Genomic DNA, 20,016 nt, shown 5'->3' with positions numbered 1-20,016 from the left:
GGGAATTGTGGGCGTATCATACTATCGGCAGCACATCAGAACCTTCAATCGTGGATGACGAGGGCCTTCAATGAAATACGATGTTCAACTCACAATCTTTACTGCACAAGACTCATTACAAATCACAGCACGCGTTACGTTTCTTATCTTAAGCAAACCAGTGGATTAGACCCAGGAGCCGCCACAGACGTCATCTTCTCCCGTTCGTTCTCATCGTGCTCCTTCTGAAGATTGATTGACAGCATAACTTCAATTGTTCTGGACTTCAATTGTTTTAAGAGCGCACTCTATGACGTCTTGGCGGAACTGCGTCGAACGCCACTCAAGTGTACGTAACACCCTAGTTTGCTCTATTTGTCAAGGTTTGCATGACAAAACGCCTCTTGAAGGCGATAGATGGCACATTTCAGCCATTCTCCGACACGGCCAACCTGACATTGTACGGGTCCCTCCGTACGTTATCCATCCCCCTTTATGATTTTCACTGGTAGACTAGAGCGAAGATGAGATCTTCTTCTCCCAAAAGAGACTGTAGAGCGCAGATCATCTGCACCACCACGGCATCCTGACATTGTATGCATCACTGCATACATCTGCGGACAGAATACAACAATCTGAGGTATCTAAGCTCATTGCTCGGCCTACCTGACCAAAGTAAGTTCCTCCATAACTTTTGGATACTGACAGGCAACTCAACTCTTTCAATAACACGCACATAGATCATTGTTGTGAATGAACAAGTTCAGCATCAGTAGCATCACGATATTCAATCAGGCCATATTTCAACGGAAATGGGGTAGAGATACATTTCGAACAATTCATTAAGAGACTTAAAATGCAACAGCGTGAAAATAATATCACCATAATCCAAACAGCGTGAAAATAATATCACCATAAAGATACAATACAAACTAGCTTTTAAATGAACCTCACCACAGAGATTCCCCTCAGTTGAAACACATCTTGTATTGAGTTCTCGAAAATAAATGGTTTTCCATATTTAACTGATTTTATGAACATTATCTGCGCACCTATTCTTTACTTAAACGTTTAGTATTCCCTAAAAGTTTAGTGTTCCCACTAATAGATTTTCTTATTTGATTTCATTGATACCTTGATCCAGATCTATTTGCCATTTTAATCATTACCTCAAAATGTTAGCTAGGATCACAGAAAACAGCGATGAAATTAGTTTATCCGTTTGAAAGATACTTGGCCGCACGCACACAATGGCCTCTCACCCAAGACGCGTGTATCATCTCCGTTATCTCATGGTTAAAATGTTTATTAAGTTTGATTTAAACTAGTGAGACGAACTGAGAACTCGCGGTTCGCCAAAAAGTTAGATCAATTTAATGAACCTACTACTTAGTCGGCAAAGGATTGAAAACCGCATGTGATTTATTGCAAGGTCTGCGGAGCCCATCACAACACCATAGAGATTAAAATAAACTGTATCTGTGGTAAGCCGTTATCTTTCTTGTCAAATGTCAAATACCTATATTGTTTATTTTTATCTCGTTAATTATTTAAAAATGGTAAACTTAAAAACAATATTATAAAAGCCGAGCACTTTCATTTGATACCAAACTCGACCATACTTTCTTGCAAATAAGATGACCAGAAAAGCAAGACCCCTCACAAATAGCTTTCTAGCCTTTTAAGCTCTTCTAACTCAATAACACCTTGATCGAGCCTGCTCATAATTTAATGACTAAAATACAATGCCCTCAACTACACGTTTACCCAATTTCATTTAAATTAGAACACATTTACTTAAGTTATTGTGTATCAAACTATCCTCTGATAGCTCAGCTTAAAAACATCGAAATGCCGGGACGTGCCCCTAGCCAGCCGTGTGTTCCAAGTTGAATGTAAGAACTTCACTTCGCTTCGCTCGCTCGTTCGATCACCCGCCTAAGTATAAAAAGATTGAGCCAGGTCAATTGATTTCAAACCAGCTTTCTACCATACCCTGAATATTTTGATTAAATTTTGGCACCATTAATTATTTGTGTATTCCTAAACACAATCATTAATTCCATAAACAAAAAGAAGCATATTGTAATTAATCGACACGTAATTTTAAGTTTCGGAATAGGACTACGACAGTTTACTTATTCGATTCTCATATTAAATAGTTTAAACACGTACCAAAATTGCGTTCAGTTCAGTTTAAACCGACTTCTCTATTTTATTCCTTCTGTACGGACAACACATTTACAAGACAGCTTGAGAAATTTTCAAAACTTGATATATTATCAGGTAAGTCCAGTATTATACTTTCTACGAAAACCAAATTGTATTTTTTTTTATCGCTTTCATAATTTTTATTAAGAAAAAGGCAAGAAAACTTGATCATTATGTGATATTTACACACTGACACGACTTGTCTTTAGCTGACTGACACAATACTTCAAAAACCAAATAGCTCTCAAAGAGGTTCAAAAAGGTTGAACATGCATGAAATTAATAAAGAAGTTCACAACTCGTTTTACAACGAACGATCTAGCGTAACAGGTATTAGTGGCAGAATTTCTATTCTAAATCAAACCGCTGTAGGTACTCAAATTTTGCTAACTTCTTTATCGATCAAACAGAAAATAAATGCGTTCGACTCTATTCGCTAAACATCGACAACTAGTTTCGTAAAAGATCATAAGGAACATTATAATTACTGTAAGGAGTACGAACAACTTTTTGTACTAGTTCCATAGCGTACGTAGTAACATACTTTAATAATTTTGGATAATAAGTGTAATAGACAAAGCGTTATTTTCCCTTTTTTTTCAAGTCTCATTTTTGCTGCCTTCTACCGAAAAATACTAAAATAGCATGCCAAAACCGTTCTGTCATTTGCCTTCACATTTAAGGGGAACAATAATTTTAACCATACTATGAGGAATTTTAAAATTTGTTTTAAATCACGTTGCGTGTGTTTTGTCCCTAATGGACGCACGCGCGCACAGCTTTGAGTGTCGAGCGAAAAACTAAAAATGTGTCTATCTGCACATAATCATTGACACGTTTTTTTTTTTTTCTTTGGCATAAGTACACACATAATTAATCATTAATACTTTCTTTTCACATACATCAACCAATGCCTACAAGTCAACACCAACTTCCAAATAACAGTGCCAACACCTTGGCTTTACAACAGCTTGGTTCCAATACACGGCTAGCCTCATCGCCCGGTCCGAAACCCCCATGAATTGCAGTTACGAATAGGACTGTGCCCTCCAGCACCCAGCCCTCAAACGCCCTCTGGACAACTCAGGTTCCGGTTGCGACCGCCAACTCAAGTGATGAACCTCTCAAATAAACTATCCTCAAAGAGGCATGAACTTCACGTTTCGTTTCTTACGACAATGTCATAAAACCAACGCGGAAAGTGGTATACCTACGTAGAGAAATCTAATCCCAAAATGTGTCCCTTTAAATAGGTAGTGTTTTAATAAATCAATGAATAATATCCTTCTCAAACTGCTTACTCAGCTATTATTATTCATGCAATATGCAAAATTATCTTAACCCATTGAGTGATAAGTAAGTCAAATCAAGTGTCAAATCGAATCCAAAGTTAATCAATTAATTTTAAATTATTTTATTTGACAGATACACATCGCAAACAACATATCACTGAATCACAGAATTATTGAAAAATTAAATGTCGGGTCCAAATTTAAAATTGTTCTGTAGGTACTGTAAACTCTAAAATCTGACTGCAAAAATGACCACAAAAGGATTCCTTCAGCTTCGATGCGGTTAAAATAATCACCATTTAGGTTCTTCAAATAGGAACACACAATTTTCACTCATTACGTTTACGTTTCGTTTTGACTAGTTAATTTTGGATGTGAAGTCATTTTAAGTAATCAAAGGAATGCACAATTGCACATGATTAAAACTAAGTCAGAACTATCCGTCAACGGTCATGAACTTTACCACTAAGTTCTCGGTTTACTTTTCATATCAAAAAAATATCACGCACATACTTACCACCATCATAGGCACAAGCTAGCAAAATAGAAATCATACTTAAAGGTGAGAATTTTATATTCACAGTGTGATCGAATAATGGCATCAACCACTCGTGACGCTTCTCACGATAATATTATTTGGTCCACGACACAATTTGAAATAGTACGTCTCCACACAAAAAAATTAAGGTGCATTTTGCTAGAAGCTATTCAAGTTGTGACGGTATTACATGCCATAGTGCTCAGAAAATCGTTAAACAGCCTTACATAGTCTTAACAGCAGATTACAAGTCCACGTATCAAAAGTTTTTTTACATACATTCTGATTCTGACCATTAAAGGCTAGAGTAGATATCTCGTAGGTAGGTATCTGTTCTCATATTTTCCTAACTAGAACCCATCACGCCGGCTTTGTGAGGTACACTCAACACAGTTACAAATCATAAAACAATGGACGCAACTCACGCGATTTCCAACTTCCAGCGACAGTCTGGCAACCAGTAAATATGCAGCTCCTCTCAGCTTCTGTAAACAAACTAAGGCACCCACGTTTCTGCAACCGCAGCTCCAACCCGTGCGAGACGGGAGATCTCGCAGCAACTATCTTCATTCTTCATGGTGCAAAGGACTGTAAACGTATTACTTAGAGTTACAACATTAACAACATTCACGAAAATTTCACACAACATAACATAAAAAGCAATGCAAAAACTGGATCACAATTTATAAAATATCAAATATGTCAACTGTCATTTCACTTCAAATATTTTCCATCACGATACTTCTTTATTTTCCACCAGCGATAGCATGAGATTTCTTCATTTTCTAAGGCCTTTAAAACTCTTGAATTAAGGAATGCCAGGGATTTTCAAAATCAGGGTAGATTTTTGGGACCTTCAGTCCACCTTCATTTGGCAAATTTGAGCTTTCAAGAGGAATTCCGTAGCGAATTCCCTGTGTTCGGCCACACTTCTGATGTCGGGAATTGTGGGCGTATCATACTATCGGCAGCACATCAGAACCTTCAATCGTGGATGACGAGGGCCTTCAATGAAATACGATGTTCAACTCACAATCTTTACTGCACAAGACTCATTACAAATCACAGCACGCGTTACGTTTCTTATCTTAAGCAAACCAGTGGATTAGACCCAGGAGCCGCCACAGACGTCATCTTCTCCCGTTCGTTCTCATCGTGCTCCTTCTGAAGATTGATTGACAGCATAACTTCAATTGTTCTGGACTTCAATTGTTTTAAGAGCGCACTCTATGACGTCTTGGCGGAACTGCGTCGAACGCCACTCAAGTGTACGTAACACCCTAGTTTGCTCTATTTGTCAAGGTTTGCATGACAAAACGCCTCTTGAAGGCGATAGATGGCACATTTCAGCCATTCTCCGACAAATAGATCATAGTAGAAAAATGTTAGTTTAATTAGCTTTCTTTATTTTCCAAAAGGGCCCGAAATTCAAAATGCCCAGGGGCCGCTTTCGGATGAAAGAAGCGCCTGGCGTCCGTTGGCTCGTTGGGTGGACGACATCCGGAAGATTGCGGGTCTCTTCTGGATGAGATTGGCTCAGGACCGGGACAAGTGGCATACTAGAAGAGAGAAGGAGATTTACAGCTCACAGAATCATTAGTAATTATTATTAATGTTACAAAAACCATACGCCTGAGACTGTTGCCGTCTCCCCATCCCTTTATACCTACCAGATACACTCAGTCGTTAATACACTGAAAACTAACGAGTCCCGTGAGTACGATTGACACAGTTAACCGATTATAGAACTTATTACAATGACTTAAGGTTTACCAGTGATTAATTAATATGTTGGCGTTAGCACAGCGCAGCATTAAACGTAATGTGATTACTTAAGAGCTCCCAAATGCATAGTTTTAATGATTTTAAGTTGTTTGCTGCAGAAAAAAAATATTTTCATATTTCTAACTTCTAATATGCATAGTACTTAAAATAGATTTGGAAAAATGACATTTATCGTTGAGAAAATATAACTAGAAAATATTAAAAAAAAATCGCCGTACCTTAATTGAACTCTAAGGTTATTTATTACCTATTTATTGGGTTTAGCCTATTTTTTCTATACTTTGCATATCTCGGCAGGAATAAAAGGAATTACCAGCCTTGTGTTATTAAACGGCCTAGCTTCACTCGGCCGTCTAAATTACACTCGGCCAGAAATTGCCAATTTTCTCGAGTATAAAATTATAAATGCACATACAACAAAATCCATTTTGCAAGTACAGCGAATAAAAGTTAATGTGATAACTTAAATAGTTTTAATTATTTTACTCAGGCACTGGTGTTTTACGATAACAGCAGTTAGGTTTTACGAGTATTTTACATATATCATGGTTTAAATTACAAAAAAACAACTGGTTGCACTCCGGGAGTGCCGGCAGAAGTGAAAACTCAATGACATTGTATCAGTTTTACGATCAGGTCACGTGTCCGTCTTACCAATTTTCAATCTGTCGAATCTGTCGGTCACGTGACCTGTCGCGAGTTTAACATTTTTTTCCCCATCACAAAAAGTGCACAGCGCCGCTAAAGAAGTTTTCACTTCAAAAATACTCATTTAAATCGTAATAACATTTATACAGCAACCAATCTTTCAACCTACGTTTAAATTTAACTCCATCCAACGACTTCAAATCAATTCGAAATTACTTAATTGAAATTGGCTGTTAGGTAAGTAAGTACATTATTAATTTATACATTTTACATACATGTAAAATTACAAAGAAATTTTAACGAAAACATAGAACCACGCCGCGTAGCCAACATGCCAATCGCTTAGTCATAGTCATAGTCATAGTCATTTATTTGATAAAACCGGTTTACATGTCAAAGATGATAATTATAATGATTCCCAACAGATTACAGTATTGTAAAATGATTGAGTTAAAATTAGATCACAATATGATAAAAATAAAATATTAGTAAAAATGTGCAATTATACAACCATAATTAGTCACTTCACGAATTCATCCGAATAAATTATAACACATACCTAATAATAGTACCTAATATTGAAGTCAGTACCGAAATAATAAATAAATAATTACACTTAAGGATGTTGGTATATGGACTAACTGTCTTTATACATTAAAAATTCATCGTAGTTATAGAACGAGCGCTCAATAAGCCAGTGTTTTAGACGGCACTTAAACCTATGCAGACTTGTGGCCTCAGTTACAATGCTTGGTAACTTGTTGTAGACCGTGGGGCCCATAACGTGAGTTAACTTGGACGACTTCACAAGTTTGCGGCTAATACCTACAAGCTTGTTAGCGTTTCGCGTATTGTACTCGTGTACCATTGCGTTCGTTTTGTAGGACGTAAGGTGTTCACGCACGTACACCGCCACCTGCATTATTACTACTGCGGGTAATGTGAGAATGCCCAGTTTTGTGAACAGTTGCTTTGCCGGAGTATCTAGCGGTACTCGTGAGATGGTTCGTATGGCGCGTTTCTGGAGGCGAAAAACTCTTTCCCACTCGGCACAGCGTCCCCAGAGTTCCGCCCCGTACTGTATTAGGGAGTGAACTGTGGCAAAATAACACGCGCGGGCAACCTCCGGAGTCACAGACCCGACAACTCTACTAAGGGCAAAGCACGCGCTTGCTACTCTGCTGCACAGTTTGTCTACATGCCGATCCCACTTCAAGCCCGAGTCTATCTCAAAACCCAGAAAAGCTGTAGCAGTGGTTTGTTCCAGCAGCGTTCCATCGATTTCAACAGCCAGCGGCGCTGCTTGGCGACCAGATAAATTAAATTGCATGAAGTGCGTTTTCTTAAGGTTGAGAGCTAAGCCATTGGTTCTGAACCAATAAGAAAGCTGCGCCGCTGCCTCGTTCAACGCCTTCTCAACGCCATCTCCATTCGGAGCAGTAACAATCGCAGCAACGTCATCAGCATACATTAGTATCTCACCGGCTTTTATGGCATCGGGCAGGTCGTTTAAAAGCAGTGAAAAAAGCAAATTTGAAACTGATGATCCCTGCGCCACGCCCATACGTCCTCCCTGTGGATCAGACCTCACTTTCCCACCATCACTAACCACAACTTGTGTCCTATTTTGAAGTAGGCTTGAGAACAGGGACAATGATGTATCGAGGATGCCGTAATGGCGCAGCTTACTTATGAGCACTGCATGGTCGGCAACATCAAAAGCTTTTGAGAGGTCACAACACAAGACTGCGACCTCCTGCTGACTCTCTCTAGCTGCCACAATACGCCGTATCAGTTCACGGGATAGAGACGTGGTGGATCTGCCCTCACGGTACGCATACTGTCTGTCAGATAGACTATTAGTTGATTTTAGGAACTGTGAGAGACGGGCACTTAGACCATGCTCAAAAATTTTTGCTATCGCCGGAATAATCGATACCGGTCTATAGCCATCCATGTCTCCTCTGCTACCCTTTCCTTTGAAGATAGGTGCAACCTTACTTATTTTAAGCGGGTCTGGGTACGTACCTTCTTTTATGCAGCGATTAAAAAGTTCAGCCATCGCAAAAGCTAATGGAATAGGCGCTAGCCTCACCAGTTTCATGCTCACTCCGTAAACGTCCTTTGAAGCCTTTGGTGGAATGCATGAAGCAATCAAACGGTGTACCTCATCCGCTGTAAAAGGGCGGAGTGTAAACAAGCAGTCCGCGGCGGGCCGGGCGTCGCGCAGCTGGCGCAGGGCGCGGGCGACGTCAGCGCGCGGCGCCCCGCACGCTTCCGCTGCACCTAGGAACCTAGAATTCATTGCATCTAATGCCTGTTTCTTACAGCTAAACTTTGACCTGTCATTTTTTTTTATAACGTCTGTCACATCTAGCACAGGGCTATTATGTTTTCCCCGTTCCTTATTTATAACATTCCACATGGCTTTAGATGTATTAGTACTCAATTGAATTAGATTGTTGTAGTGACTAGATTTATTACTCTTAATTAAATTATCATAATGGATTTTCATGTCATGTATAAATGTATTAATTGAATCATTATTTGGGTGCGTATTACCAAATTCTATCATGTCGAATAATAAAGACTTACATAATTTAACATCTGCGTTAATCCAAGACGAGTTATGCCCATTACTAATAATACTTACGCTCCGTAGCGATCGAAACGCAACTGTCACTGTCGCACTAATATGAAAGAGTGATAGAGAGACACAAAGCGTTTCGTTGTCGAAGCGATAGCGATTGACACCTTGGCTAGGCCGGCAGGTAACAATAGGCGGTCTTATTTCTAAAAAGCTATACCTACTATGTACTATGTACTATGTATGTATGTATGTTAGGTACTTCTATGTGTTTGTCTAAATTTCATAGAAACTCTATTCTAATGGCCCGATTAGAACATTAAGATACGTCAAATGTTACGCCTAGATGCGATATGGATTAGATATGTCAGTGTCAAAAGTGACGCTTCTTCAAACAAACCTCACTTTTGACACTGACATATCTAATCCATATCGTATCTAGACCTAATATTTGACGTATCTTAAAGTTCGAATCGAGCCGTAAAACGGTTTCTCGTTTTATTTCTAAATAGAAACGAAATGCACGTGAAAAACATACACAGCAGGGGTCGTCAACATTTCAGACGCAGTCAGAATTAATTATCTGAAACAAACTAGGATCGATGGTAGGTATTATAAACACGCTCGCGTTGACGACCTCTGACTCAGTACGGTTACCATCAGTTTGTCACTGACATAAACGCCGTCGAGAACGTAATTTACTTTCTATACATCTCGCTCGCACTCGCATATTAGTGCAAACGGGATGTATAGAAAGTAAATTACGTTCTCGACGGCGTTTATGTCAGTGAGAAACTGATGGTAACCGTACAGGTAAGTCTATTAACTTTAGAATAGGTACTAGCATGGTGCAAATTTAAAATAATTTTATTAACAAGCTTTTATTAGGTCGACCTGTATGTAACTAACTATGTAATGGAATCTAAGGTAACTAATTTAACCATCTTCCAAGGATCGTAGCGTCATGAAAATTGGCAGCTGTATGTAGTTCTGATGACAATACAATAATATGGTACTGTCGAACTGATCTGATGATGGAGACAGGAGGTGGCCATAGGAACCCTGTGATGAAACAACGCAACCTAATTGTGTTAGGGGTTTTTAGAATTGTCTCGATGAGTATCAGTTGTCTGTCGTAAGAAAAGTACAGTCAGCGATAACAGCTTGTACCAAAAATGATTTTATTTTTCCAAAAACTTATCTATCTGAATAAGTTAACTACAAAACACATAAAACTAATTAAAGACTAAACTTAATCACTAAACCTAAATGTATTCAAAATTAAATATAAATACAAACTAACCCTTTATTTATAAAACTTTACGGGCCTGACTTAGTTACAATACGTTTTATCCCTTTCTTACAAATACATAAGTCAAAATGACAGATAAGGACAAACGATTATTAGCTAATTGAGGTTTGTAGCACGTTTAGGAGTAAATATGTACCTATAAAAAAACTACCTACTGAAACTATCCCGTGCTGCCCCCGACGCAAAGATGCCTATCACGCTCGCTGCGTTTGCCGCGTCGAATTGCGATGGACAGCCTGTATTTTATTTATTATTTTACATTAATATACTTCATTTGGTTCCTTAATAATTGAAATAAAGGGAATAATGGAAATATTTGCCGACTTAGAATAGTCATAGTCATAGTCATAGTCATATTATTTGTTATATTTCCAATATAACAGGTCAAATCATAATACAATTTATTTATTAACTGTAAATGGGTTAATAAAATAAAATAGTTAAAATAATGAACTAAACATTTATAAATTCGTCGTAACTATAAAACGTGTGCTCAAGAAGCCAACATTTTAGTTTTGACTTAAAACTAATCAATGAAGGAGCGGAGGTGACTGTCTCAGGTAGCCTATTGTAAATAGTTGGACCCATTACGTGTGTTACCTTATTCGACCGTGCGAGTCTTCTTTGTACCGGAAGCAGTCTGCTTGGGTTCCGTAAAGGGCGACCGGAGTCCGCGCGTGTTTTATATCGAGATTGGTTCATGTGTACGTAGATTGCTATCTGGTATATTAGAAATGAGGGTAAAGTTAGAATACCTAATTCTTTAAAATAAGGCTTCGCCGAGGTATCTTGGGCCACCTGCACTACCGAACGCACGGCTCTTTTTTGTAGCCTAAATGCTCGCTGCCAGTCCGCCGCGCGCCCCCATAATTCCGCACCGTACTGCAGCAGCGAGTGAACCGTCGCGAAATAGCTGGCTCTCACGACATGCCGTGGTACGACACGCGCGAGCCTGCCCAGTGCGAAGCATGCTCCACCTAACTTACCGCACAACGTGTCAATATGACTGGCCCATGTTAGTTTTTGGTCAATCGTGAACCCCAAGAAAGTGGTGACTGCCACTTGCTCCACGGCTACACCACTGGCTTGGACCCTTAGTGGCATCGGTGTCCGGCCTCCCACGTGGAAGTGGAGGAAGTGGGTTTTAGTGAGATTGAGGGCCAATCCGTTCAATCCAAACCACTTGGACAACTGGTTTGCTGCGTCATTGAGGCTAGATTGAAGAGCATCAGAGTTAGGAGCGATGACGATGCCGGCTACGTCGTCCGCATACATTAGGACGTCGGCTGCTGGAACGGCTTCAGGTAAATCATTAAGAAGTAATGAAAATAAGATGTTGGACACAGACGATCCTTGCGCTACACCTATTGATGTGGTTAATGGGTCAGACCTGGCTTGCCCTCCGTCCCCGACCACGATAATAAAATTGAAAACTCGAATTCCTGACTCCGGGATACCTACTGAGATACCGAGATTCACCTGTCAACAGCGAATATGTTTGATAGAACTATTCTTCAAACATTCATTCATTTTCTAACAGGTCTTCAACAGGTCTCCCAGATATTAAATAGGTATGGTGCGGTAATTTCGACTGCGAGGAAATTTCAACTAATTGAAGTATCTTCCATGTTTTACATTATTAACTAGAGTCACACACACATCTTTTTCGCTATCTGGACATATACTTATGGCACTCTAGTTAATAATGTAAAACATGGAAGATATTTCGATAAGATGAAATTTTCCCGCAGTCGAAATTGTCCTGCTTATTAAAGAAATAAATATAAATCGGCCCATGCTTAGCCTCCTCAATCTCCAAGCAATTATCTATTCTGTCTATTCACGGTATATAAGGACAGAATCGTCTAGACTGCCCACAAATATTTATTGTACCTAAGATATTAAGATAGGTATAAACTACTATAAAATGCTAATTTTAAACCTAGACCGATTTTTAGGGGATAACGTTCATACTAAAATAGAATCTTTATTGTAATGGAGAGGTGTCGCTTTTTAATAGAATCCTGAATAAAGTTTGACTACATATTTTTTTACCAAAAATCTATGAAAAGGGACAAGGGACCTTATTGTCGATGGCGCTTACGCCGCACAGCGCCGCTAGGCATTGTATTTATATGTGAGCATCGTTAATAATGGCGTAAGCGCCATCGACAATTAGGTCCCTTTTCATAGATAACGTCACAAATAAGCTATAATTATAGCGGCAACCTCTGTACACATGAAACGCAATAAAATATATGAGTAATGAGTATGAGTACATCATCTGTGAAAATTTCAACTGTCTAGCTATCACGGTTCATGAGATTATAGCCTGGTGCCAGACAGACAGACTGACAATGGAGTCTTAGTAACAGGGTTCAGTTTTACCCTTTGGGTATGAAACCCTAAAAATCATCGTTTTGGGAATCTGTATACCTACTCCTCTAAACCACAAATAATCTGAACTGTACGTCTACCTCCAGTTTGACACTGACTAGGGAATGCAAATCGGTTATTTTTTGTATGGACATAACCGCGGTTTCGGTTAATAACCGATTATTTCCATACAAAAAATAACCGAAAATAACCGATTTGCATTCTCTAACACTGACATATTCGCTAGCGTATGCGTAACTTGATTTCTATGCATCTTGCTAGTACTCGATTAGTGCGAGCGAGATGTATAGAAAATAAGTTACGCAGCCGTTAGCGAATATGTCAACTTGAGACTACCAAGACAGTCACGGAAAGGCTACTAATACGCGTGTGATCGATAGGAACAAGCGAGTCAATGTACGAAATTCTTCGTTCTTCGCGTCCTTACTTTATTCCAGAAATCCTTTTTTTTTTTACTAACCTATTTTGCTCATGCAGTTTTGTTTTATGCCAAAGGCTACTTGTTCAGCTGACTGTACCTATCTAGGACATTTTAATATAATTCTAGACAAAGCAATATCCTAGTAAACCACGCTAATATTTTATACCACACAATGAAACGAAACTCATTTATAACCTGGTTAAAAATGTCGTTAATCTCACAAAAAGTACAGTCGGGCGCAATATCGCGCGCACCGCAAATGGGCGATAAATTGTACAGTCGAAAAGAAAAGACACACGCGGATACGTGCAGGAGGTAGTGGGTGAAATGTTCGCTTAAATGTGGTGCGGTGCGAACAAAAAAAAATATGATTTTAGACTTTTTGAAAAAGGATTCGAGGTCTTAAGGAAGCGCTGGTGGCCTAGCGGTAAGAGCGTGCGACTTTCCCGGCTCGTACCAATGAGTTTTTCGGAACTTATGTACGAAATGTCATTTGATATTTGCCAGTCGCTTTTCGGTGAAGGAAAACATCGTGAGGAAAGCGGACTAATCCCAATAAGGCCTAGTTTCCCCTCTGTGTTGGAAGGTCAGATGGCAGTCGCTTTCGTAAAAACTAGTGCCTACGTCAAATCATGGGATTAGTTGTCAAGCGGACCCCAGGCTCCCATGAGCCGTGGCAAAATGCCGGGATAACGCGAGGAAGAAGAAGAAGGTCAACTAGAGGTGCACTTTTCACGTTAATCTAGATTTTATGATCCCTATTTGTTACCTAATCCTGCGGTCGGCAACCTGCGGCTCGCGAAACTGTCACTTGCGGCCCGAGAGGCGCCTTGGCTATTTTGTATGTAATAGTGACAAACGACAATGTCTCATAAAGTCATAAATATTAACAAAGTACGGCCCGCGTCACCTCTGTTAACTACTATTGGCCCTTGGCTGCTAAAAGGTTGCCGACCGCTGACCTAATCGATTCATAAAATTCAGTCAGAGCATAGTTTAGTGCCCTTACCATGACGTTGACGAGTCACTGACAGTGTCAAGTCAAAACTGACCTACTCTAACGTCTGTAATTTACTTTCTACACATCTCGCTCGCACTAATATGTCAGTACGAGAGAGATGCATAGAAAGTAGTTTCTTAGTGAATATGTCAATATCAAAACTGGTGGTAGTGGTACTTCTTCTTCTCCGTCGAATTACTCTTGACAGAGCAGTCAGTCAGTGTGTTAAGTGGGGTGTTGGTAAGGGCTTTTATCTGATCCGTCCAACGCATTGGGGAACGTCCTCTTGACCTACAGCCATTGACCCGTCCCTGGACAACAAGTCTCTCCATGATAAGGTAGTGGTACTAGTGGCTCACTTAACTTTTGTCGTGTTACAACCCATATTCACTTATTTAAACTCGCACACTTTTACGTCGAACGTATTTTACCCGTCTCACGTGAAGGCAACTAATCCCCCATTTGATTACAGTCAAGCAAAGCGTTCACGTCCAAAACGTCACGTTTGGCACGTGGCGCTATTTAATCAGTAGGCCTACCGCGAACCACGTTCGACGTCTTGCCTCCTTGTCACACTTACGTACGAATTTACAAGTGCGACAAAGAGGCAACACGTCGAACGTGGCTCGCGGTAGGCCCTCTGACTTGAAATCAAGGAAAACTTTAACTTTAATAAAGTTTGTTAATTTTTTTTAACGTTAGTACTTATTTTTAAAGTTGGTTAAAAATTTCACCACATTCACCTAAATCGGCTTAGTAAATTACGATGGTGGATAAAAGCAATATATAATACTTACAGAGACTGCAATTTTTTTTACTATTCCAAAAAAATCTGACTATACAAATACACGTTCTAGTATGATTTTCAATTGTTCAATAATAGACAATAAAACAACCAAAAATAAAAACTGAAATTAAAAAAAAATAGTCCCATAAGGATTTTAAAACACTTTTGCCTATCCAGTTAACAATAGTGTTAGAGTCGGCCCAAGGTAACTCTGCATTGCATTTGCAATGACAAAGTGACGTCATGTCATCATTAATGACAATTTTCTATGAAACTATAACAACTCCCCCCTCCCTCCCTCCGAATCGCTAAACTTAAGTGGCAGTGGGCGGGGCACATTGCCCGTAGAACCGATGGCCATTGGGGCGGAAAGGTTCTCGAGTGGCGACCACGTACCGGAAGGCGCAACGTGGGTAGACCCCCCACAAGGTGGACTGACGACCTGGTAAAGGTCGCGGGAGTCCGCTGGATGCGGGTGGCGCAAGACCGGTCATTGTGGCACTCTTTGGGGGAGGCCTATGTCCAGCAGTGGACGTCCTCTGGCTCTGGCAGTGTCATTCACTGCATCACTTTGTTATTCGGTGCAAAGCTATCTTAAAAAACATTACGTAGTCCACCTCCATACTTTTCGCGCCATTTTGAAATCTTCAGCTAGTATCAGACATCATTAGAGCTGTAATGTGCGTTTGATTCAACAACCCACTGCCGTATTCGAACTTCAAGATATTGATAAGAGACGACACGTACTAGATCCATTCTAGATACGTTCACGTAGATCTCCCACATCACAATAGTTTAGATATCAACTAGTTCTCTTTTGCAGCGCAATTCGGGCAACCAATGTCACTTTTACATTAGATAGAGTAAGATATCTATTAGATGTGAATTGGATCTCTAAGTCATATCCTGTGGAAATCGTTCAACAGTATCTCCAGAATCGCGCAAATGTCAAATTTGACGGGTTAGATCTTAAACATATCGTTATCGTATCTTAGTGATGTCTAATAGATGTCTATTTTAAAATCCGAATCGGGCCCCCAGGCTGCGGCCCTGTAATATACGACCAAGTGGCTAGCACATTCTTGAAACATTGCAACTTTACCGCACTAGTGCGATAATTAGCACAATACGTGCCTATGTCGAAAATTTAAAGGGCCATATATAGGTACTGTAAAACGTTGTACGATACATGTGCGAATAGGTAATTCGCAACCCGTGTCGATATAAAACACTCCCTTCGGTCGTGTTTCAATTTATCGCCACTCGTTGCGAATTTCCTACTTTTGGCACTTGTATCGTAATGTACTACATATTACTACTCAGTATAAAAACAAACTATGTAGACCTCATTAACCACTCACTGGTGGCAGACAGTTTACTGGTTTTCGCATCGACCCGTGAGTGGTGGGTCGCCAGTTTACTGCTTTTCGATCCGACCATTAACGGGTTGACCGCCACTTGAAGGGATAATGTAAGATGGAGTATAGCACTATCTAGCTTTGCCTAGTATTTCCAGTGTCACTGTAAATGTTGTATTGACTTGTTAAAGAGCCCTTATGAGAGGCCTATTTACAGAATACATTTTTAAATTTGAATTTACTTAAAATAATTGTGATTTTATTCGTTTGGTTTTAATTAACGATCCCTACTACAATATTAAAAATCCCAAATGAACTCGGTTTCAGGCGTAGGTACTTGGATTTTAATAATTAGATCTGGATCAGTTATGGATCTGATCTGTCAGTGTCAAAAGTGACGTTTTTGGTTGAAGACATGTCACTTTTGACACTGATAGATCAATGCCATAACTGATCCAGATCTAATTATTAAAACCCGAATACGCCTGTATGTCTATAACATTTTCACTCTTAGAGCATTTAGTAACTGGAGTCGCCTTCGTCGTCATTTTCTGTACAAAGCAGTCTGCCGATTATTGCGGGGGAGGGGCCGTGCAATGTATGGCTATTTCTACATTTGTACGTAACAGACAAATAACCATGTCAGATGAATGTCAGTCCATACAAACGTTTGCACAATTGTGCAAGGTTTTCGGCAGAGGGGTAAGCTCTTAAGGTGACTCCGGTTATTAAATGCTCTAAAGGGGCCCACTGATTAACAGTCCGCCGGACGGTATCGGCCTGTCAGTTGTTCGGAACTGTCAAAATTTTGTTCTAACTGACAAGCCGATACCGTCCGGCGGACTGTTAACCAGTGGGCCACTTAAATTAAACTGATATAGATGAAATTGAAGAGTGCAAAACCTTCACTTTAAAAATTTATTACAATTAAAATAAAACTGCTTCCACACTTTGCTAGCTTACATTACAACCTCATATAGAGTCGGTAAAAAATTAAACTGTCGTACATTCTCAGTGGCTCTATCTGGCGGAGATGGTGGATTTACTCTCAGCTTTAAAATATATTTCTCAAGCTATTTCTGCTCTTTGAAAGAAACTGCGTTTGTGTATCAAAGCTAGAGAAGAGTGTTTTAAAGATAAGTTTTGTTTTAGTTAAATAATTGTAGTTTTATTTTTTAATGTTATTTGTAAAATACGTGTAAGAAATATATTCCTAAATATTTTTTAGCCAGCCTGTATTTATGTACTTAGGTCCCAAAGAAGTCATTAATTATTAGGGTTCCGTACCCAAAGGGTAAAACGGGACCCTATTACTAAGACTCCGCTGTCCGTCCGTCCGTCCGTCTATCCGTCCGTCCGTCCGTCTGTCACCAGGCTGTATCTCACGAACCGTGATAGCTAGACAGTTGAAATTTTCACAGATCATGTATTTCTGTTGCCGCTATAACAACAAATACTAAAAACAAAATACAATAAAGATTTAAATGGGGCTCCCATACAACAAACGTGATTTTTGACCGAAGTTAAGCAACGTCGGGCAGGGTCAGTACTTGGATGGGTGACCGTTTTTTTTTGCCGTTTTTTGCATTAAGTATAGTACCTTCGTGCATGAGTCCGACTCGCACTTGCCCGGTTTTATAGGTAATGGTAGGTACGGAACCCAACCCTTCGTGTGCGAGTCCGACTCGCACTAGGCCGGTTTTATTTTATTAAAATAAAATATATAATTCCCGGTTTTACCTACATTTATGATGTTTTTTGTGTATCTAAGTATATATTTATCTTATGTTTATCGTCACCTAGTACGCTCGTAGTATGTACAAGATTTGCTTAGTTTGGGATTAGATCGATCTATGTATTTATTTATTTAATACATCCATAACCCTGATTACACTCAGTAATGTGCTTTTTCTTGTCGGACTATAATATTATAATGTTCTAAATACCTTTAAACAAGCATTATATATGTATAGGTATTTATATTTCGGGGATCTCGGAAACGGCTCTAACGATTTCGATGAAATTTGCTATATGGGGGTTTTCGGGGGCGACAAATCGATCTATCTAGGTTTTATCTCTGGGGAAACGCGCATTTTTGAGTTTATGTTTTTCGAGCAAAGCTCGGTCTCCCAGATATTAATGTTCAAACTCTCCATTTTAAAATATCGTATTTTATCGAAGCCTACTATAACATTTATAACATACATAGGTATAGGACATAATATCAACCCCTATCCGCGCCGGTAAACACCCTACCTGCGGATTTCCGGATCCAATGCGTTTAGTTTTGCTTTTTTTAGCCCTCTCAAAGGCTTTCAGTCTTCATTCATCGTTTTCACTGAAAACGTGTCACTAACATACGCATTTAGTCTGTCTGTCCTTTAATGGTTTGATGACCTATTTTCACAATTTAAGTGTACTTAAGTAATTCCGACTACAATCAAAAAAACTGGACAAGTGCGGTCGCCCACCGATGGGTCCGTACTAATTTGACTTATTTCTTTTAGAAAAATATCTGTTTTTTAGGTACGGAACCCTAAAAAAGTCCCTAGTATTTAAGAGCTATGTTTTCTTAAATCCCTCCTACCTTCTACTATGTATTTAACTCACAGTTTCAAGTTAGGTCATGGCCGCATAGCCTAACTTTGTAGCCCTCATTCCATATTCAGAGCCCGCGCTTTGAGAATTATAAAACTGACGCTAAATTACAACTACAAAGTCCGCGTATGCCTTTACATACTTGCCTTTGATGCATGTCTACCTCAAAATTGAGGTAGGCAAAAATATATATACCTAAAGGTGAGGTCTGAATTTTTAAGATGCCCGAATGTTACTCGAGACAAGTTCTACAATTCGGACATCCTCAAAACTACACTTAAGTTAAGTATACTTACACCATAAATTAATTTCTGTTAACAAGCAGGATATTTAATCTTTGAAGCCTTAGTTACCAAAATCAACGCATTTTTTAGGGTTCCGTACCCAAAGGGTAAAACGGGACCCTATTACTAAGACTTCGCTGTCCGTCCGTCCGTCCGTCCGTCCGTCCGTCCGTCCGTCCGTCCGTCTGTCACCAGGCTGTATCTCACGAACCGTGATAGCTAGACAGTTGAAATTTTCACAGATGATGTATTTCTGTTGCCGCTATAACAACAAATACTAAAAACAGAATAAAATAAAGATTTAAATGGGGCTCCCATACAACAAACGTGATTTTTGACCAAAGTTAAGCAACGTCGGGAGTGGTCAGTACTTGGATGGGTGACCGTTTTTTTTGGCTTTTTTTTTTTTCGTTTTTTTTTTTGCATTATGGTACGGAACCCTTCGTGCACGAGTCCGACTCGCACTTGCCCGGTTTTTTTTACGCTATAAGGTGGTGGTCGCGGTCCCAGTACATGTCATCTTGAAACTTAAGTCATTGCCAATAGAGGTGACAGCAGGGTGTTGTATATTGGCCATTAGCATGTCGAGCACTAGTACCACCAAAGGGGCCCACTGATTAACAGTCCGCCGGACGGTACCGGCCTGTCAGTTGTTCGGAACTGTCAAAATTTTGTTCTAACTGACAGGCCGATACCGTCCGGCGGACTGTTTAAGATATATGTACTTACACTTACTGTAGGTATAAGATGACATATTAATAATAAAATTTTGGGGTAATACCCGAGTAAAATCACGAAGTAAATGTTTGCTTCGTATTA

The sequence above is a fragment of the Cydia splendana genome, chromosome 23 (assembly GCF_910591565.1).
Source record: "Cydia splendana chromosome 23, ilCydSple1.2, whole genome shotgun sequence".
Classification (NCBI taxonomy): Eukaryota; Metazoa; Arthropoda; class Insecta; order Lepidoptera; family Tortricidae; genus Cydia; species Cydia splendana.
The sequence above is the reverse complement of the archived record's forward strand: the minus strand, read 5'-3'. Positions refer to the sequence as shown.